The sequence below is a fragment of the Mandrillus leucophaeus genome, unplaced genomic scaffold (genome assembly GCF_000951045.1).
Source record: "Mandrillus leucophaeus isolate KB7577 unplaced genomic scaffold, Mleu.le_1.0 Scaffold1473, whole genome shotgun sequence".
NCBI classification, from domain to species: domain Eukaryota; kingdom Metazoa; phylum Chordata; class Mammalia; order Primates; family Cercopithecidae; genus Mandrillus; species Mandrillus leucophaeus.
In genome coordinates, this window is record NW_012101447.1 from 379,254 (window position 1) to 402,743 (window position 23,490).

Genomic DNA, 23,490 nt, shown 5'->3' on the forward strand with positions numbered 1-23,490 from the left:
CTTAAGAGCAGGAGTCACACGTGTTGCACAAGTCTTTCCGTGTACTAGAATTTGCAGCTAGAAGGAAGCAGAGGGGCATGCAGCAGCTAGAATTCCTCAATATAGACGAAGTGCATGCTATTAACACTAGCCCTGGGCAGCACACATGTGGGAATATCAGCAAAATAATAGATTTATATCAGTCATGGGTCTGTGGAGGTATTTCAAGATTAAATGAAAGAAGAAATGTTAAGTCAGCAGATGTCAAAGGCGTAAATCTAAAAAGTAAGAATCTTCCACATGTTCCCATCATATTTTCCAAGGAATTATACAGAAATATGGAAACTTTACAAAGATAATAATACAATTATTTTAAGTTAAACAATAGAAAAAATTTAAGGCAACCATGTGAAATGTCCACATTATATAAAGTATAGTACTAGAATAATATTTTTGAAGAATTTACAACATGGAAAAGTTCAAAATTCAACACAATGAAACATGAAGTAAAACATAGGATATTAAAATTTTTGTATATATGAACTCAAAATATCTCAAAACATTAACAAAAGCTTATCCATGAGATATGAGATTATGAGTTATTTCTCTTATTTTCCAACTTTTTCAAAATGTGTGTGCATTTTTAAATTAAAGAGTTCCTATCATAGGGCAGTATGCATGTATTTTCTGTAATCTTTATAATGATCTTTTCATTGTCATTCTCTTTTTGCCAAATGAGGATCACTAAATGACTTGCCTATGCCCTTGCCAGTGTCAGTGGAGATTCAAAATTCGAATTTCAGTTTCTTTAGGTTGTTTTCATTGCAACAGTATGCCTCTTACAAATGTATTCTTGCCTCACCATTTCTAAGAAAGAAGGGAACCCATTATTTCAAGTGTTCAAGAACATCTCTAAGCAATTTAAGTGCTATTGACTGATGAGTGATTCAGTTACCAAAACGCAAATAGTTGGATTAGAAATTCATCTCCTTTCCTTGCCAAGCTTCTTCTCAGAATAATACCATTCATAGCAGAAAGTCACACAAAGAAATTTAAAAAGCACGTTTTATTATCTACATATGGAAAAAATCAACCTCAAAGTAATCACTGAAATAATAATTATATAGCAGTTAATACATAGCTGCAAGGAATCATACTAAATAATCTGTGGATGTGAAAGATATATAAGACATAACTCCCTTCCTCTATAGATTTTATAATCTCATGTGGGATATAGTGAAAATGAAAAATAGCAATAAAGATCTAAACTAAAAATTAAGAATATCGAACAAGAGAGAAAATTAACATGTATAAAGCATCTACTATGTAGTGGTTATTGACAGACACTTTACATATGTTATCTCATTAATCCTAACAATAGCACGATGTATGATGTATGTGATGAGGCAGAACATAAAAGATAGAGAAGCTTCGCTAGTGAACTGAAACCTAGAAAGAACTTTATTTTGAAGAGTCACTTTACTTGCCTCTAGTCACCTAGGAGGTATCTAGTTCCCCGGGGGGAGGTAATAATAGGACCTTTTATGATCTGCTAAATTATGGCTGACTCAAGCCTCCTCAAGAGTGGGTCACAGAGGCGTTAGCAAGTTTTCCAAGGGGTCATTTGGGGTTGTTGGAGAAGGATCCTTTTGTGATTTTAATGCTACCAGAACCTCTTTGAAGTATTTCTGTTCTTGACTGAGGCTGCTGGCAGGAAAGGCTATCAGGAGCCCCAAATAGGTCACCATGAGGCAAAGGAGAGCCTGGCCAGGCTCACAACTGTGGTTTTGAGGTTCCTGCAGAAGGGCTGAAGCTGGCAGCCTTTCCTGTCCTGGTTACTGCATCATGGTGGACATTTAGGAACACTGGCTGAGGTGCTTCTACATGACAGTTGGAATCATGAAGCTTGCAAGTGTTGAGGAATCCATTTCAGTAGCATGCTAAATCACCAGTTAGAATGTGCTGGGAACTATTTCTCCATAGCGGCCGTGTGTGTAGGGACAGAAACCAGTGGATGAACTTCCTGGTTGTCTGTCAGCCTGGGATTTGGGAGCAGGGCAGATTACATTAGATGGAGCAATTCTCCAGGAATCTTGGACAGTGGGAGGAGACATTGCACTTTCTGAAATATGGTCATGCCAAGTTGAGACTTATATAATTCGAAATAAAAAAGACCGCATTTGGATTCTAGTTTTTTTTTTATCATTATTTTTAATAGTGAGATGAGGCTCCAGGGAGATACATAGTTTGCCTAAGCAACACAGCTAGTAATTTGCAAAGCCAGGGTTCAAACCAATTCTGCTTAACACTAATATTCTATCCTCTACATAAGAGATGCCACATTACATATTTTCCAGATAAAATTATACATCCAGCAAAATTTAATAAATTATTAAATTCAGCAAAATGTTAAATTCTAGATGAATTATACAATGACATTCATCTAGAATTTAGCAAAATGTTTTCCTAAATTCCAGACGAATGTCATTGTGTAATTCTGAGAAAAAATAAAGTTTATGTTTGCTTTATGAAAAATTCACAGTTATTTTACTTTATTCTTCATTGAATCTCAGGTACTAAATCCCTGTGACTGCTTGGATTTACTTTTACTTAATAAGGAATTCTTGTTTTGAAGAAATTAAATGAAAAGTCATGAGATTTTCTTATATTAGTCATGCTCAGAAAAATCAACAGCTTTAAACATCTATTCTATAATTTGTTCTAATATAAGTGATGAGGAACTAGAAATTATTAAAAATCCAAAATAATTCAATTGTGCAATAAAAATAACAAAAAGGGGAGTCTGCCAAAATGCATTATGATGAATAGTCTCTAATGACACTGAAAGATACAGCTGGACTGTAACCCTTTTCCCCGTGTGCCCAAAAGTGCTAAACAGAGTAGTGAGCACATATTTGGTGCTAAACAAATTATTGCTGATTGATGATAGCTGCCAAGTCCTGAGTCAACTGTAACAATTAGGAGAGACCATGGAATTCTTCAAAAATTATATAAGATAAAAGTTACAAAGATAAAGGTTTTTAAGTGATAAACAATTGAGAGATTATCTTACAAATAAGAAGAAAGGTATGACTTTATACTTACAACTTCTAAACCAGGAAAAATTGATAAAAATAAATAAGTTAATATAGAGCCAGATTTTTTAATATATCCCCAGTAGTCCAGTAAATCTTGGCCTATAATGAACATCATAGTGAGCTGATGACAAATATTGGTTGAATAAATGAATAATTAAATATGTGACACATGTTTATACTCACTTATTAGATATTAGAAGTGCTAAACTGAATTTAAAGGACAAGGGAATAAATATGATAATAAGATCAGTTAAATAATATATAACTGAAAGATGGAAGTCAGCGGCGTGACATAGAAGCTATTCAAAGAGAGATGGAATCTTCTAGACAGATCCCACATTCTAGTATCTTCTGGATTCCACTGTTGCAATTTAGAAGTTATCTATCAGTCTAATTGCCTTTCCTTCAGTGATGCTTCCCTTTGTTTCTCTAGCTGCTTCCAGTTCTTCTTTATTGTTGGTATCCTGCATTTCATTTTTATGTGTTTAGGCATAATTTTCTTTTAATTTATCCTGCTTCAGTTTCCCTTGGATTTCCAGTTCTCAAGATTGGACAGTCTCTAATGCCCATAATTCTACTAACAGTATTCAAAGCAACCACTTTGTAAACATCTTCTACCTTATAAGTCCCTTCAGCCATCTCAGCAGAAGCCAAAAATGAAGAGATCACCTTGGAAAGATCCATGGACATGCCTCTTATCTAATGAAGTAAAGCCTTGTGACATACACAAGACTCTCACAGAGTTCTTGAGAATTTCATATCACCAGAGACACTGCCAGCTTAGACTGAAAAGGCTAGAGAGAGATGTGATATGAGAAGGACTTAATCAGCTGTTGCTGGCTTTGAAGATGAAGAGGTGGTACACAAAGGCATTCTGTGGCCTTTAGAAGCTGGGTGCAACACTCAACCTAGAGCAGCAAGAAAATAAGGAACTCAGTCCTATAACCACAGAAACTGACTTCTGCCAATAACCCAAATGAGTCAGACAGTGATTTTCCCATAGAGTCTCCAGAAAGGAAATATAACCTAACAATACCTTGATTTTAGTTTGCTAATGCCCATACTGGACCTCTGACCTACAGAACTATGTTTCTACAGAACAGTTGTCATAAGACACAATGTGCATGATAACTCGTTATGTCAGTGATGTAGCTTGGATATTCATCCCTTCCGAATCTCATGTCAAAATGTAATTCCCAATGTTGTAGGTGAGGCCAGGTGGAAGGTGATTGGATCATGGGGGCAGATCCCTCATACATGACAGCACCATCCCCATGGCAATAAGTGAGTCTCCCTTAGTTAGTTCATGTGAGATCTGGTTGTTTAAAAGAGTATGGTACCTCCCCCTTCTCTCTCGCCCCCTTCCTTGCCACATGACATGCCTGCTCCCACTTCGCCTTCCACTATGAGTGAAAGCTTCCTGAGGCCCCACCAGAAACTGAGGAAATGCTGACACCATGCTTCCTGTACAGCCTACAGAACCATGAGCAAATTAAACCTCTTTTCTTTATAAATTAACCCTTCGCTAGGTGTTTCTTCATAGTGATGCAAAATGGAACTACAGGCAGCAAAAGAAAATTAATATAATACTAAAGTTTTTTTCTGTGTCTGATACTTCCAATATCCGAAATCTTTGTAAGTCTAGATCTTCTGTCATGCTTTCATTAGCTTTCAGTCTATTTTATTTTTTACATTTCATAATTTTTAGATGATTTACTCATTCCCTTAGAACTGTATCTAGGAAATGCCTTGAATTTAGGTTCGCACTACAAAGGATTCCTTTTGCATCCACCCCATGACTGTAACCACTCAAAGGTATCGGATGAGGTTTGTTGGACCATGCAGGTGAATTCTGCCCCCAAAGCTGAGTGAAGGCTACCTTATATTTCTGAATTCTAAGGGCAGATTTGTGTCAACCCAATCAGTGACAAGGTGGGGATAATTACATTTCTTTGATGTATATTCCCAGTGATAGGTTTATTTCCTGTATAGAACCTGACCCTGTAGAACCTGTTCTTACAGTATTGCCCTTTGGGATCCTGCCCTCTGGGGAGCTTTTCTTTCAGTCTCCAACTTGGGCAAGCCAGGATTTATCTTATATTCCCGCTTGGTACTTGCTTGCATCTCAGGGTCCCTGCTTTCACTTCATCTTTATCCTTTTTGAGTACTTTCTTTTATAGCCCACTCAGCAAAACATTTAAAAACAAGTTTCTTACAGTCATATTTTAGAGTTTTGCTTTTATAACCTACCAGAAAGAGAACCCTCAATATAAGCTTTAAAACTATCTCAGTTTATCTTCAAAAACTGAAGTGACTCATTGCATTGCCTGTACATGAGTTCCATTACTTTAAATAAAAAAATTACCAGTGTGATAGCTTTTCCACTCAACTTCTTAATGCATTTAACTAAAGTACCACTACTGGAGGAACTGCTGTGTGAGAAAGTAAGTAGCAGACCACAGGCGCAAGTTTCACATTTTAAATCCACACTTCCTAAAAATATATTGATAGTGCCATATGAAGACTCATCTCCAGACAAATGCAGGTCTAAATTCAGAAATTATATTTTCCTTTTGAAGTTTGATAAAGATTCATATTTTCCCTAGTCCTGAACCACCCAGTCAAAATGAGTAATAGCACCCTTTGGGCTTCTGTAGCAGGGGATTACACTATGCTGTAATAATTTGTTTACATATCTGATATTTTTAACTACACTGTGGAAATCTTCAAGAGAGTATCTATTTTTCTTTACTGTTAGCTCAAAATTTAGCATAAAATTGACAAATTTTATCTACAAGTGAAGATGGTCAGTATAAAGAAAGTCATTGGTAAGAAATTTGTAACTATGTTGTACACATAATTTCCATCTATATTTTATTTACTAATGTTGAGAAAAGGTGTCTTTCATTTTTATAATATTTATCTCAGCATTAATGAATGACATCTCTCAAAACAAATTTCTAGCATAAGAAGAGTTTTCCTTCTTTATTCATCTTTTTGTTTTTTTATTGCCTGATTTACATGTTTCACACAACGAGTGAAGGAGTGTTGTGATTCTAAAATACAAGTTGTTTTAAATCATATTTTACCTGAAACATTGTTAATGTAATGATGATAATACCATATGAAAGAAAATGCTTAAAGTAAGAGAAGTCACATTGTCAATAACATATTGAAATCAATGTTTACTAGAGTTGTGTTCTATGTAATTTGCATTATTAAGGGAGTTTGGTGATCAGCCTTTTACCTACTTTACTCACTTTGTAGAACTCAACATTTCAATGTCAAACAAACTAACAAAAAACAAATTCAAAACACACAAAATCTTTTGAGATTTTTGAGTCAGGCATGGGAGGCAAGATTGGCGTTCAGCTTGCATCTTCTCACATATATTTTTAAATCTTACACAGCTATATTTTATTCAAAACTGTTCATCTGATAATTATGTTTAAAACGCCAGCTCTATGTTCTTCTATTTTTATACTAATTCTTTCGGAAAAATCATCCACTCTAAAATCTTTAATAAATATATTCAGTGGAGCTAGGACTCAGTCTTTAACTCTTTTCTTCACTCAACTTTCTATGTCCTACAGAATAAATGAAGTTGAGCTCCCATTGGTACTTTAAAAGCAAAATAGAGACCAAATTCACTTTGTTCTCTAAAAACAGTTTATATTCTTACTTATATTCATTTGAAAACTTCCCTTTTGCTATAGAAGAAACCCCAAAACCAACTTCTCTCCTCTTTTCTTTATTCCTTTAATCTAATCTATCATAAATACTGTCATATTTATGTCCTTAATGTCTTCTGGCAACAGCATGCACACCCTTCCTCTATTGCCTCTGTTAGGATTAAGGCATCATTTTATACCTTGGAAAAACTAGATCATTCTAGTGTGTCATTTTAATTTTTTTTATTTGGCTACCCCATATAGATTGTGGATTCTTTCACTCAACTATGATATTAAAAAATGCAGCCCATTATTTTTCAAGTAGAGAACACTGGAATTAGGGGATCAGTTATGAAGTTGGAAAAATCACTTTCTCTTATCAACAAAATAAGCCCCTACACCTCCATTTACTTGGTTAACACAATTTTCCTAAATTTTCCTCAAATATGCACCATTCCAATTGTCCCTCTAGCAAACTTCAGTGTTAGACAGACCTCAGCTAGTAACTACACTAGAAATGATCCAAAGTGGAAATCTACAAATCAGTAATTATGAAATTATAGTTAACTCAAAGATTAAAATATTTTTACTTTTAGCAAAAATTTTCAATTTGTTCTATAGAAGATCAGTTCATTTTAATCCCGGAGAAGTTTTAAATTGTTGCTTTGACCATTATATAAGGTTTTGGCATATTAATAAATTACATTTATAAAATCAGTAAATACATTTAATCTAAAAGGGTTTGACCTTTTTATTATTTTTCAAAGCCTGTTAATGGTTCATATCCAAAACACCATCTTATTCAGCATTATCAACTTCTATTAGAAATTAATACTTCAAATAGAACTACAGTACTTTAATATCACTGCCGAATTTGTCCCACTTTATGATGTACAACACTATTATTGGAACTTTTAAAAAATATGTGTGCATATAGATAAATAGGTAATAGGGGATTGTTTCACTCAAATTATTATTATGTAACAAAATTAAACTTCAAAAATTAACAATTTCTCATGTGACAAGACAAAATTACATTCAAGTAGTATTCTAAAAATATTTATTCTCTCAAGATGACTAATAAAAAATTAATATAAGGAAGAGAACAGAAAGAGGGCATTAAATTGCCAAATCTCAGTTACCTTGATAATTAACATTGCATTCTAAAGGAAAAGCATTATTTTCTCCAGAGAAAATTTGAGATCAGATGCAGAAACTGAAATGTAAACAGGCATTAAATAAATCAATAAGGATCCATTCTGACTATAACAGAGAACAATTGAGAAGACACAGTGTACACACAGAGGCAATTAAATTTAGGGCCTTTTATTCTGTTATATTCACTTGATCATGTTGCTTTTGGGTTTTTATGTCCCAGTTTTTTACTTTGGTGACTCATTTCAACCCAGATATTGGTTAGAAAAAAATTGATTAATGATGAAATTTAATAGGAGGCAGAAATTTAACAATTACTAACCTTCCTGTTAGCCCTTACAAGATAATAAAAAAACAAAATGTGTACCACATTTAAATTTGTTCCTAATACATGGAGAAGAAATATTTGTCTCCCATGGAACCCTTAGGAAAAGAGAGGAAAGTTTACCCAGGGATCTCTGACACATACTCAACGGAGGACTGGGACCAGGATTAATGGCCCAGCCTGAACCGAGATTTAAATTTTCTATTTGAATGATCAAGATAGATGTCCAATGAGACAGAGACCCAAGTGTGAGACTGCAGTGCTATTGTGTCTTCTGGTGGCTTACTTAAAATCTCTCTTCTTCTGATTTCACTCTTTATCTCATCTGAGGCGTTTTGTCCCACAGACATGGTTGTGAGTTCACCTGTTCCTAGCACTTTACCTATCTGTGCAAATACGGTTTTGAAGGTCTAATATAGTCACAGCTTATGTCCCAAGATGCATTATTCTCTTTGCTGATCACTTACATTTCGAGGGTCTTATATTTGTTTCACGTCCAATTTACTTCATCTATTTGGTTCCCATTATTAGCTGCTTATGGATGAGATACCTCTTGCTAACAGAGGTAACTAGTAGTGAGCATGTGATTGCTGTCTAGTGTAAAAGAAAGCCTGATATATTAATGAGTCATATCACCCTTAGAGATTAAAAAAAGATTTTCATCATTTTTGCATAAAATTCTTTTAAAAAGAAAATTCTACCCTTTGGTGTGGACAGTCATTCCAGGAGCCACAACATACCTTCCTACTCAACAAACCTTGAACCTCTAAAAAAAAAAAAAAAAGAGGCTTTCATAGAATGCCTTAACCCCTCCTTAAATTAGGCCTCCTCTTTTGATTCATGGATTTTTGAGATGAACCTTGAAATAAGGATTGGTGTTTTTTTTGTTGCTTGTTTGTTTTTCCTTAGATGGAATCTCACTGTGTTGCCCAGGCTGGCCTCAAACTCCTGTCCTCAAGTGATCCCTCCATGTCATCCTCCTGAGAATAGAGAATTTGATATTTTATTCTCAAACAATGGCACTCTGTATGAAAATATCAGAAATGCAAGTATAAGAAAGACTTTCAAATTTTATTTTATTTTGATAGATAGCATGGGAATAACTGAAATATTGTAGCTGCCATATTGTAGCTGAAACCATATTGTAGCTGCCCACAGTGGTGTTAACTAAATAACTTATTGATCATTGTCAGACTTTTCTTCTCAAATATTTTGAATTCCTAATGGTCTTAAACTTCAAAGCCTAATCATTCAGATAATTCCTTATTCCTTTTCCCAATTAGGGTACATACATGACAAGTTCACCTGTCATCCTCCCAGGATGCCCATCTTAGGTAGACAAACTGAGATACATAGCTTCCCATGATCATCCTGTACAATTATAACAACTTCTTACAATTTTCCTAAACCATGGTTTTCTTTTGGTCTCAGGCTATACTCTTGTACATAAATACTTCAAATGATTTCCAATTACTTCCAATTCTAGTATACTTGCATATGTTGCTTGTTTGACTTTGTCATTGTTTTGGTGTGTGGTACTCCCAGTATTATAAGTTCACAGATAATTTCTTCCATATACCCGTACCGATCAGCCTTATCTCCAAAGCAGGTCACTTTTAGATATGGTAGGGCTATGGCCTAGAATAGGATATAGAAAGAGAACACACTTTGGTCTGAAGGCTTTTCAAGAGAAAGACACATGATCCAGAAGATCTTAGGAATCCTGACTATATTCCAAGCTCAAACTCTTTCAGTTTGCTCCAGAATGACACCTGTTTGGGAAGATTTACTCTTCCAGTGTAAAAGAGTCCTCGTAACAATGGCAGAAACAGAAACCAGAATCAGATTGCTTTGAACTGCGCTCATCTATGAAAAGCTTTCATAATTTAGCTAAAATATATCCTGCCGAACTATGATTATAGCTGCACTTTGATATCAATGGCAATGACACTTTTAATATTCAGTTTCTTCTTTTAAAAATAGATTTAACTTCTGTTCTTATTTACATTTAACTTTGAGGACCTTCTATGTTGGATTCCAAAGCATCTCTTAACTGTTTTACAGTCAATAATAGGAAAACATCACTTTCATGGCTTGACTCTAAAGAAACACATTTAAAAGAATGTCTTAAGTGACAGCAATGCTTTTGGAGGCCGTACTTACAATTAAGGTTCAATCCCTGGCCACTGATATTTAGGACTTTGGAAAGCTCAATAAAAAATAAATCTCTTAAGGTTTGCTGTTGCTTTTCTTACTCCATAACTAATTATTCCCTTCGCTGTATCCACACATCCAAACGATACCAGACAACTAGCTTTTAAATTATAAGTTTCCTTAGGAGAATTATTTTAAAAGGTAGGTGGAAAAAGGTGAGTAAGGTTAAGTTTTTAACTTGTTTTCAAGAATGACAAGTAGCACACAAAACAAATTGCTAAATAAATTCACACAAACAGATGGCGATATTTGAGAAATGGACTTTTTGAAGAATATTCTGAGTAAATTTGACGTATTTTACTTAATGAACTCAATCTTTACAATAGTATTAATTAAGAAACTATTATTTACTAAGATACGTACATAATTATCTAAAATCCTTAAAAAAATAAAGATTATTTATTTTGCTTTCAGAATGTGGAAACTAAAGTCTATCCCAAAATTATACAGCTAGTATTTGAATAAGACAATATCTATCTGACTCTGTTCATATTTTTCCATAACAATATGCTGCCTAATTTTAGTCATTTTTCCACATGACAATTAAAGGTTTCAACTACTTGCTATAATGAACAAAGTAGGCCCTCATAGAATTTCCTATCATCAAAAATAGTTTCAAACAGGAAACTAACTCAGCCACGTATCATCAAATAACATGGCTCTTCTAAAACTACTAAATGGACTTTTCCCCACTATTATATTTTAATGACAAAACAATTAGTTGTTGAAAGCCACTTTCTTATAGGAAATATTTTCTATGCAGTTCCAATAAAAATCTGGCAAAAATGAGCAAGTTGTTTTGTCTTAGTTTTTTTTGGTTAGTTTTGTTTTGTTTTTTAAAATAAAACCAGAGGGACTGTTCATGTTTAAGCCAGCATGCTATAATTAGGTTTGTGTTCATCCATAAAATTTGAAAGGCAAAATAAGACTCACTATTCTCCAGATTAATATAATATTTTTGTCTGTTTGTAGAATTGAGCAAAATGGAAAGTCAAGTGAACTGGTATTTTTAAATGGATAAAAAATCAGGGGTTAACAGATATTTTGCATAAAGGCCCAGATAAATATTTCATTCTTTGCGGACCATATGGTCTCTGTGACAACTACTCAATTCTGCCCTTGTATCAGGAATCAGATTGTATCAGGAAAGCAGCCTAGACTGTATATAAATGAATGCATGTGGCTATGTTCCAATAAAACTTTATTTACAAAAACAGTACAGGGGTTGGATATAGTCCATGGCCTGTGCTTTGCTGACCTCTGAAATAGGAGAACAATAAAATATGATGATAACAAGGAAATGGTGAGGTCAAGATACTCTTTTATAGTTTGGTAATAAGGCTTCACATAGTTTTGTCCAACATTCAGGTACAATTAAATTCCAGGCTACATCTTGAGTTATTAAAAAAATAGGATGACTTTTCCTCTGGTTCTTTTGAAACGACCTCAAATAAATATTCCTGAAGACACAATGTTTAATGATTTGTAGTGAAATGTTAAAACCAACAGTGTTTTCATTGCCGCTTTACATTAGCGTAAGGACTTCCACAATCTGGTATCTTGTCATGATGTGCTTTTGAGGCAGCAGACTGAGAACATCTACAGGTAAATTTGAGGTTGCTTATTACTTATATATATTTCCATATTTACCCTTCCCAAAGATTAACTGAAAGAGACAGTGTTATCAGTCATGCCATAGGTGATGAATCTGAAGCTCAAAGTAGTTGAGTATATTACCAAGGTTAACCTACTAAACAGTTGGACCAGGATTTGAAAAGCACAGCATTACACAGAGCTACCATGTGCACTTATGCAGTTTATGCACCCCTTAGAACACGACATATCAGAGCATAGACCATGCAGATTTGTATATTTATTCCAGACTTTTTCCCATAGATGGCAGTAAAATATATTTTTCTTAAAAAATTTACATTGTGACTTTTTAAAATAAAAGGATGTATATTACAGAAGGAATCTTTTTCTAATTCACAGCAATATGCCGTATGTGATAGTATTCATCCTGTGCTGACCCTGAAGACTTGTTCTTTTATGTTATGCTAAACTCTGTGCCAGGAGGGTCGCCTAGGTATTACCAACGAGTAAGGTCTTGAGGAAATGCTGTGTTCTCAGATAGCATATGTAACATTAGCCTTTCACTTCCTTTAAGTCCTGGGAAGAACTTATTACTATATACACAGAAAAAGGTTTCATAGATATAAAAAAAAATTTCAAGATAGAATTGGTAAGACTTGGAACTGATTGGATATAGAGAATTTAAAAAACCATAGTAGTTAGATACCGTGACTATCCTAGCATCGTTGACTAGATGTATGGGTATGCTATTACCTGATATTGGAGATAGAGTCTGGAGAAAGAGAGATGATTTTCACTTTAAGGTTTAGTGAGAAATGTTGTACTGAACAAAAAGGAAGTTGAATATATGTACCCAAAGTAAAGAGAGAGGTCAAGGCTAGAGTAAGGGTTTGGGATGCCATTTTTATAGAGGTGTGACAGTTAATGCCAAGAGAATCAGGGGACATAAGTGGGAAGAATTTAAGACTGGGAGAGGTGGGATACACAAGATAAACAAAAAACAAAATAACACCGTAAAAGTGTGACCAGAGAAAACATATAACATGTTAAACATAGGGTCACTGAAGCCAAAAACAAAAATTGCTTTAATGAAAAGAGTTTCTTAAGTGTGTTCCCTACTTGATGGAGTTCCAGAAAAATGAGAATTGTAAAGAAAGAACTATAGCTGGCAATTCAAGAGTAACTGGTGAATTCTGCAATGTCACTCTCAACCCAATAGGGAAGTGTTAAAGATGTTGAAATAATACAGAGACTATTCCTTTCTTAAGTCTAAAACTTAGAAGACAGGAAAGGAGGAAGTAGGGATAGAGAAAGATTTTTGTTTGTTTCCTGTTTGTTTTTAAGAATGTAAGCTCATTGGGCATTTTTAAAGTTGGGAATGGATCTGGAAAAAAGGAGGAATTCAAAATATAAAAACGAGGCATGAATAATTGACCCCATAGTATTTCACAGAAGAATTACGAGTCACAAATCAATAATGGCTGCAAGCGAAATCCTCTCCTGGTTCTATCTTAAAACAAAACAAAAGAAAACAAAAAGTAACTTTATTGATATATAATTTGCATACCCTAAAATTGATCTATTTTAAGTGAGCAATTCAGTGAATTTTGGTTTATTATATAGGCTTTACTTTTATGTGTTTAACTCTCGTTGAGAACTCTTGATCTTATCTGTCTTACAGTGTTGTAGGAATTCTAGACTCAGTAATGAGTCCCAACTGTACACTGATTAGTAGAACCCAGAAACTATAATTTGTGGCCCATTTTAAATAAAAAAGAATGGAAATTTAAAACAAAGGAATAATAGAGAAATATCAGTGCTTTGGACTGCAATAACATTACCATACATCATGTGGAATGAGGCAAATGCCCTAAATAGTTGCTATTGTAACTTTTACAATGGATAATTAATAAGTCACACTGTATAATTCAAACAACTTTTGTTTTATACTATTAAAAATCTATCTATATGTGTAATTGACTCATGAAGTAACTATGCAGTGACAACATACTACTTACACTACGTTTTTGCCTCATATTGATCTCTGGGGCTTGTTTTTGTTTGCTTACTTGTTTTTGGCAATGTTACCCAGCAATGTTTCTAGCATTTCAAGTCACGACTGTCTTAGTTATTTGTGTCTAACTTAGGTCTTAATTTATAAGATAAAACTTGCTGGTGCCTACACATAAAAAATTCATTATGTAACTCTTTCTACTGTCTGTCTTTAAACTCATGGATTTATGTATTTGTATGCTTTAGGTTTTGAATGCTGATTTCTAGACTTAAAGTATGTTCATATTTTACTTGTGATTAGGAGAAATGATTTCTCAAATGAAGTAAAAAGTAAACAGAAAAAAGATAAACCGTGGCCTAGTCATAATATACCTACATATATTATTCCCTACTAGGATATCAGGCTTAGATATGTAATCAAAGAGACACTTATTTAGTACCCAAAATATAATGGAAAAAAAATTATAGAACTAAAGATAAACTACCTACCCAAGTTTCTAGGCTTCTAGGTAATTATATCTAATACCTAAAAATTTTTCCAAATTAGTATCTACCAAAGGAAATATACATTACATTATATATAATTCATTTATATTAAAGAAACATGCATTATATTTAAAAACATTTAATTGCAGTCTTCATTTAAATGTTAGTTTCCTTCCAAATACAGCATCTACAGTTATTTTTAAAAACTCTCCTCCATATAGTAGATCAAGAAAAATAACCACTTTCCTATTAAACATTAGAAAGAACAATAAAGAGGGGATAGCTGATGGGTACAAAAATATAGTAAGAGAGAAGGAATAAGATCTGGTGTTCAGTAGCAAAAACGGGTGACCATGATTAACAATAATTTACTGTACATTTTAAATTAAGCTGATAAATACTTGACAAGATGGATACCTCTATTATCCTTATTTAATCATTACATATGGTATACTTGTATCAAAGTATTACATGTACCTTATAAATATGTACAAGTATTATTTAATACTAATAAAAAATTTAAAAAGACTTAGTTGCTCTAATTTCTCAAATATTTTAGTAAACTTTGGTTTTAAAAAACTGGAAAAAGGTAACAAAACAAAACAAAAAGACCAAAAGTAGAAGACTAAAAGCAGAATTTAAATGCTCTCTTAGTGCAGGAAGATTCAATAATAGCTAAATTATATATTGAGATGAGAGTTAAGCATGTGATTTCTGTAGTTATTCATGAAATTACACTGGAGAGGAAGCAGTGGAATGCATTACAAAGCAGACTTTATCACATTGAGTTTATTTATTTGTTAAAATAGTCATGAAAGTTGACAATCACCATTAGCTTTTCTCTCCTTGGAGGAGACTCTCACCAGATCACATATATTTTCTATAATCATTCTTCAAATATGTGCTGTCTTGTGAGATTACAAATTTCCCTCTCATGAATAATTGAACTACTGATAGATCAATGTCTTCCCTTAAACATTCAGAAATGAATCCAGTCTCTGAAATTCTCTTTAGACATCACAATCATGACTGCCTTCCTTAGAGTGCCTTTCCAACAACAAAAAACCCACACTACTTGGCAACCTTCTGAGCTCTTTCAAATATGAGGCTCGTTCCTTTTACCATCAATCCTCACTTATAGATCTTAATTTTGAAAAAAAAAATATGGCAGTCTTCAATTTGTTTTGAGCTTCTCTCTTCTCTGATGAACTCATCCCACCTGTATCAACCAAGTTATTATCTTATCTTACAGTCTTCCTTGTTTGGAATTACATGTTTTTGCTCATCAGAGTCTGCCTACTTCAGCTTGTTCTGTGCTCCAGATTCCTCAGAGCACTGCAAATACAGTGATAACCAATGAGAACAAGTCAAACACATCTTTTCTGTCGTTGAGCTTAAATTGTAGAGAAAGAAGATGGTAAGTGTGCTGAAAAATAAGTTCTACGAAAATTGCATTTGATGAGATCATAGCTGGAGTTCTGTGTCCAATACTAAACATATGCTTCTAACAGTTATATATAATGTAAACTAATGTTTGCTGATACATTGGTTTGGAAATATTTGTGCAAAGTTTGCTTGTTAGAACAGGGATAATAGCTCACACTTGCCAGAAAGTACTTAAAATAGCAACATATATATACTGTTGCTGGTCAGAGGTTAGAAAAACATTGTAAAGTGAGGAATGTTGAGCACTATCATAAAGCTAACATTGTTTTGTTTTGTTTCTGGAAGTCTCTGTAGCTTCCTGCTGCTCACACAGCAAAGATTTAACATATGAAAGTCAATGAAATGTTAACTATGTATATTAAAATCATTTCCTAGGTTTACACATCTATTCTTATATTTTTAAAAATAAATATAGCTTTTGAGAATTTGAAAGGATGGAAAAATGTCTGAATCTTTACTGTCGTATGGGATGAATGTAAAATTAAAAATGAAATGACTTAACTATCGTTTTCTAAAATGAAAAGTGCCAAGCCAGTCAGAGCAGAAAAGGAGTAGGCTACAGGTTTACATAGAGTGTTTTATCAGCACTTTGTCTCATAAAACAAATCTGGAATTCGGTTGTCTTTAACTCAGGCATTAATTTTTATGGAGTTTAAACTTATTTGAAGGTGTTATTTGACAGAAACACTATTAGAGTCAACACATGGTGGGTATATTGCATGAATTTTTAAAAGAACTGATATATCAACCAAAACAATGTTTATATACATTTGTCTATCAAAGATTGGTTACAAAAGTTTGGAATATATGTATATCCAATGGGCGCGTGTGTGTGTGTGTGTGACACACATAGTATCATTCATGGAAAGAATATAGGATGACAGACTGATATAAAGAAAATAATTTTAGTTTGCGAGCCTGAGAAATGGTTCTAGCCCAGATTCTAATACTCTCTAAATGTGATTCAAATTCAACAAGCTCTCACAAGCCTCAATCTTTTCTCTAATTGTAGCAGAATTAAATTTATATCTAATGTATTATATATACACACACATGATATGTATACACACACACGATCTATATATTATTTATATCATGATATATACATATTATTTATATAGATATATATATACACACATGATATATATACTTCTTTCCCACTTAGCTTGAGACAGTGCATTTTACTTCCACTTCCCTTAGAAATTAACAGCATGTGAAGTGGCAATTTTAATGCAGTCTACAATCTTTTTAGTCTCACTGTCCTTGTGCTAATGAAGCCATTCTTTCTATTACTTAGACAATTACAACTTTTTAATTAGCCTCCTTTTCCAATTTATCCAGCACATTGATTCCAGAGAAATATTCTTATGTCACAGTCATAATCATCTGATTGTTCTGTTAAGATATTTTCAATGTCTTCCCAACATCAGCTCAATATTCATTTTGAAATTATCAAGGTACAGAATGATACTTACATTTATTTTTTGCAAGCCTAAATATTCAGCTTACAGTATTGAATTATCAGTTCAGAGAAAACATGGCAAAAGTCATACAGGTATAGGCATAAAGTCAATCTTTCAAACCTATAACCCTTGGACAAGTATTAATATCTCCCCTCTATTTTGCTGCTTCTTAGTTTTAATACTAGAATAGATTTTAGTTCTTTATTCTCTGGCTTTAACTTCCCATATTATAATAAAATTCCCCTAGGTAACTTACTATGGAAGTCATCTATTATATTGTGATAAGACACAGTATGTGATGATAAACAAATGAGTGTGATTGCTTCAGTCAAATAAAGTTCATGTTCTTCTTGCTTTTTACTTGTACCAGATGGATAAAAAATAATTTATCTTTAAAGCACAAATACTTGAAGGTAATTTAGAAACAACTTTATTCAGAATTATGTGAATAATTCACAATTCCATATAACATCTACATTCTATTATTTTGCAGATGAGAAATAAATATGAGAAAAAATTTATATGAAGGGTTGGAGGTGAAGCCAAAATTAGTATTCCAATATCTGGATAAGCAGATTTCTCCTCCAATAAATTTACTTGACCATATAAAGGTACAAGCATAATTTTCTGAGAAATGTAAGGAGCCAGGAGCCCTGGAGACTTAGATTCTAATCTTCCTCTGCCATTTGCCATGTGTTCTGTCCAAATTGCTATGTGTGTATTTCCCTCAGCATAGCATTAGGGAAGAGGGTACAGATCAAGACCATTTAAATTGTCTTTTCAACAACAATTAAAAATCTTATGAAATTGATATTATTAAATAATTAGTATTACCAAATAATAATAGATCTCATATTTTAGTTTTTGGACACCTCATAAATACACCACCCACCCTAACCAGTTTTACAACCGGCAGTTCTCCTTGGGTAGTGCCATAGGCAACCCGCAGCCTGTAGGTGCCTATTGCGCTTATTAACGCTGCATCTCAGCTGCTCACGAAAGCAGCAATACAAATCTTTCCCACTTATTTACATTATCATTGACTAATCCTGAATTGAGGACTTCCTCCATCAGCACAGATTAGATAAATAGTCTTAGGTTTCCTCTGTCTGGGCTGTCTAAATAAGAACATATCCCTCTTAAATACATAGAGTTTCCCATATCTAGCAGAATATTTGCAAGAACAACATTATAAAAGAAATAAATAACACTAGACATTGACTTTATTTTACTTGAAAATTAAGCTTCTCAGCAAATTATCCTAAAGCCAAAGTAAAAAATATACATAGTGACCATTCATGGAAAGAATACAGGATGACAGACTGATACAAAGAAAATAATTTTAGTTCGCGAGCCTGAGAAATGGTTCGAGCCCAAATTCTAATACTATCTGAGTGATTCTAATTCAACAAGTTTTCACAATCTTTTCTCTAATTGTAACAGAATCAAATTTATGTCTAATGTGATTTATTATTAGAATATTCTAAGAGTTTCATGAGATCCTATTGAATTTCTTTCCTGGGTTTCTCTTAGAGCAGGCTTCTTTAGTACATGGACAAACTACATTATGAACAAATGAAAATGCACTGAGGTTTCTGACTCAATAAGCAAAGCAAGATGCAGCTCGTAGGACTGCAAAACAATGAATTAAAATTGAAACACTAAAAAGGGAGTTTCCACCTCATTAGTTTCATAATGCACCCGCCCCTGCTTATTTCACTGTCACTACTAAAATGTAATAGCTTCATATTTTATATTTATTATTTTGCATATACCATGTGCTTTAGACTATCCAATAAAGTTCACGTAACAGAAAAAGCATTAATCAAGCCAGGCCAGTCTCAGTCTCTTGCACAATCTCTGACCATCCCTTCTTTATACACACATTTCAGAAATATTTGTGATTATATTTTTGTTAATGGTATATTATATCTTAAGCTTTATGTATTCCTTATATGGCATCTAGACTCTAAAATTCCTATTTGAACCCAATATGTGAATTAGTATAAGCTACATATACACCCTTTACTAATTCTTTTCATGGCTTCAATCCCTAAAGCAATGAAAATACACACATTTACACACATGCACATATATATACATGCATACATACAAAAAATCTAATGGCTGTATTTTAACAAAAGTTTATCATAGAAATGTTCTGATTCCATTTCTACATGCTTTATTACTGCAAATTTTATTATTCTAGTGCTAGTTTTGTTTCCAGTTCCAGATAATATTGCACCTAAGTTGTCTCTTTAGAAAAGAATCAAAGAGATTTTAATGATTTCCTTCGAAAATTTTCTGAATGCAACCCTGGGCCTTCAGGCTGTTCTTTTTCTGGATCACTGATTTGGTGAATGCCTCTCCAGAATAACTGAGGTTACAAAGACTGCCAATTTGTTCTCCGAGGAACCCTCTTTCCAGGTAACAGTGGCATACTTTGAGGTGCTAAAAAAAAATTGATTGCTTTATAAGGAGGGATTTGGTAGTATTTAACAAAATACAAAGCTTGGCATGGCTAAGGCTATAGAGCTCCTCCAATCTCAATAGGGTTACAGCTTTTGTTTCACTACCTGTCAAAAGAACACTGTACCTGAGTGCAAAACAACCTAGCAGAACTCTCTTCCCACTTCTCTGCAACAGAGTTCATAGGCCCTTAGGTCTTCTCCTCTCAACATATGGTTCCCGTTTTTTCTTTTTAATAACGTTATGTTAGAGATATTTACACATAACTAATTAAATAGTGGGCCAAGGATGAAACCTTTGCTAGGGGTATATTTCTATAAATATTACAGTTTATTATTGCCTTTAAAATATCTAAACAGCAGAGGGCCAGGACCAGGATGAAACAATAAGGCACTTGCCTCAGGTGAAAAATTTAAGGGAACTCCAAAAAAATCTGTACTAAAGATAAATAATATTTTAGTGCAATATCCTAAAGCAGCAAAATTGATGCAAAAATTCATGATGAACAAAATACAAAAATTTTAAATGAAGATAAGTTCCTATGTACTGTATCTAGCTAAATAAGCCCTCACATTGCTGGTTGTTTCCTCTTACACTGGGTTAACTGAAACATACTACAGTTCAGTTTATAAATGTCAGAATAAATAACATTAAACTCCAAATCTATAATGTATTTATTTTTTTCTCCTGTATAAATTGAATTTTAATTGTTGGCCATGGACAAACACAAGATGCACTTTATAGTCTGCTCTTGTTTCCAAAATAATTACAATTGGCTATTTTATTTAATAACATTAACATCATGTTTATCAGAAGGTTGAATTTAGTACAATGTTATTCTTCTCTGACTAATAAAAACAAATTGCTCATGTGTTTTAGAAAAAAAAGAGATATTGTTTACAACTACTAAAATTCATCTTCATAGAATTAATCTGCTTATTTTTATGTTTTGTTAAAGCATGTTGAATCTAGGAATGAAAATAACAATAATGAATTCTTTATAATTCCACGCAGATGCACTATGGTATGTCTGACTTGGTAATCTGCAATAATGAATTGCCACTAGAAAGCAATGACACCCACTCAGACCTTCTGTAGACCTGCTTTGGGATGACTGGTTCATGCGGATCATCACAGCACATTGTTTTGGGGATACCACCAGAGTTTGAAAGAACATGTAAACATGCATGTTTATATATGAACATATGCAATAACATACAAAGAAAAGAGTCTTATGTATAATAAAATAAAAATAAATAGTCCCTGATTGCACATAAGAATAAAGTTATTAATTATTGAAAACTTGAGAAAATGTACACAAGGGACTCACTAGAGATTATTTCTTGCTCAAACTCCTCTTCCTTGTCTGTTTCTCACTTTGCATTCAGAGAAGGAAGCCTTTCAACTGACCTAATGAAAACATCGTTGTAAAACGGAGAGGCCAACCTGTGTGCAGTTGCAATTCAGCCAGAAAGAATGCTAATTCTTGGCTTCAGTATGTTGTTTAAAGGAATTATTCAGGCTTTTCTGTGGCATGGAACATGGTGATCAGCCAGGAACTGTTAGAGATGAAAATAGCCTTGCTTTGTTATAACCCAAAAAGTGTAGTACTATTTCAGTTTCATACAAGATGCTAACCTGTGCCTAGTTGAGAAAAAGACGGAGAGTTACGAGAAGATGGATCATGTCTTGCCCATTTTCTATACAGGATATGATTTCCTAATTAGTGTATGCTTATAAGGTATTTGTAAAAGCAGTACAAACAAGTGCTTTAACAAAAGGACTATATGGCTTTGAAATTGCCCAGATAATGGACAATATGTACTACTTAACCTTCAGATCTCCCCTTAAATTCCTCCATCAGGGAACTCTTTCCTGACCTTCACTCAAGATTTAAGTTTCCATTAATATGAAGATTTCAAGCTCATTTTATTTGCCTGCTGTCTTAGTCCACTTGGCATTGCCATAAAGGTGGCTGGGTAATTTATAAAGAGGCTGGGTAATTTATAAAGAAAAGAAGTTTATATGGTTCACAGTTTTGCAGGTTGTACAAGAAGCCTGGCACTAGCATTAGATTCTGGTCAGGGCCTCAGAAGACCTTTCATCATGGCAAAGGGGCTGCAGATTTGTCACATGGCTAGAAAGAGAGGAAGAGAAGTGGAGATGGGCACTGTGCTCTTTTAAACAACCTGCTCTCACATGAACTAACAGAATGAGAATTCAGTTACTACCACAGGGAGGGCACCAAGCCATTCATGAGGGCTCCTGCCCGATGACCCATATACCTCCCACCAGGCCCCACCTCCAATATCAGGGACCACATTTCAACAGGAGATTTGGAGGGGACAGATATTCAAACTATATTTTAACTTCAGAGCACCCATTTCACTTTTTAATTACATGCTTTCATTATTATTATTTACTCAATTCCTGTCTTAGCCACTGTAATGTAAGCCACAAAAGAAAAGGGGCCATGTATAATTTACTCATCATTTTATCTGTGGTGTCTGCACACAGTATAGCACAAAGCAGGGTCTCAGCCAGTTCTTACGCATGAGTGAAGATTCAAACCCAGCTGCTAGGACACAAGTCCTTTCCTTCTTTTACTATTCTATGCAGTAGAACATTTATCCTCATACATTATGTAGAGACGTTTACCTTTTTGTTTTGTTTTGTTTTGAACTTATGCTCAGTTTTTGTGATAATACATATTACTCATCTAAAATTTTGTAGATAAGTTTTTGCCTAAATATACTTTTATTTTGGATAAGTTCTGACCATTTCTCTGAATTCTCAAGAACATTTACAATTTAATCTGTTTTCAAAGGTGATGACCTCTATTGTCCATGGACCAATTCCTTGTCTTATCATCATGATTTTTTCCCACAGTTAAAGAGTATACCTCGCAGTTCATCACTGATGAAGGTATTTTATAAAATGTCAAAGGTTTGCCCTAAATCCCTCTCGTGGGAGTTTAAGGCTATTTCTACTTTGGAAATTGTACTTGTAAATGGCTATATGAGAGGTGATCTTTGTATATGTGTAACAGCAAACTTCATAATGTTTGTACTTAATATTCCTTTGAAAGAAAATAAAGTCTAGCTTTCTTTAAATATACACTTACTTGTAGTTACCCAGAGATTAATATATTTGAGCCTGATTTTGAATTAAAGAGGAACAAAAAGTATACAGTCTGGAACGTAAAGACCTTGTGATGTCTGTGCTAGTGAATATGTATTGTAGAAGCGTCCCTAACAAAAGCAATCAGTTATTCTGCATTGCCATTCAGCTTAAATTAGGATGCTGGTATTAATTTGAGAGTTTAATTAAGCTTAGAAGTTTAGCCTAGTCTAAAATAACATTTTAATTTCTCTATGATTCTAGCCTTTGATGATTGTTCACTGAAGACAGAAACAGCCCTCAAAATCCAAGTGAACAGTAAAACAGGCAAACAAAAAACCCTCTAACTATGGAGAAAAATATGTTAAATTTAATATAATAGAAATAAAATAATTAAAATATACTCATACAATCACCTGCTACCAACCAGTAGTTTGTTTTAAAAAGCTTACCTTTTA

General features: G+C 33.6%; 1 protein-coding gene across 1 annotated transcript in view; it reads right to left on the reverse strand.

Annotated features, from left to right (window-relative positions):
* Positions 1-23,490, reverse strand: part of CNTN1 (contactin 1) — a 348,227-nt gene that overhangs the window by 297,593 nt on the left and 27,144 nt on the right. The window contains exon 2 of the mRNA XM_011974652.1: positions 21,947-22,049. The gene's annotated coding sequence lies outside the window, so the exon portion shown is untranslated. The remainder of the gene's footprint in view (positions 1-21,946; positions 22,050-23,490) is intronic.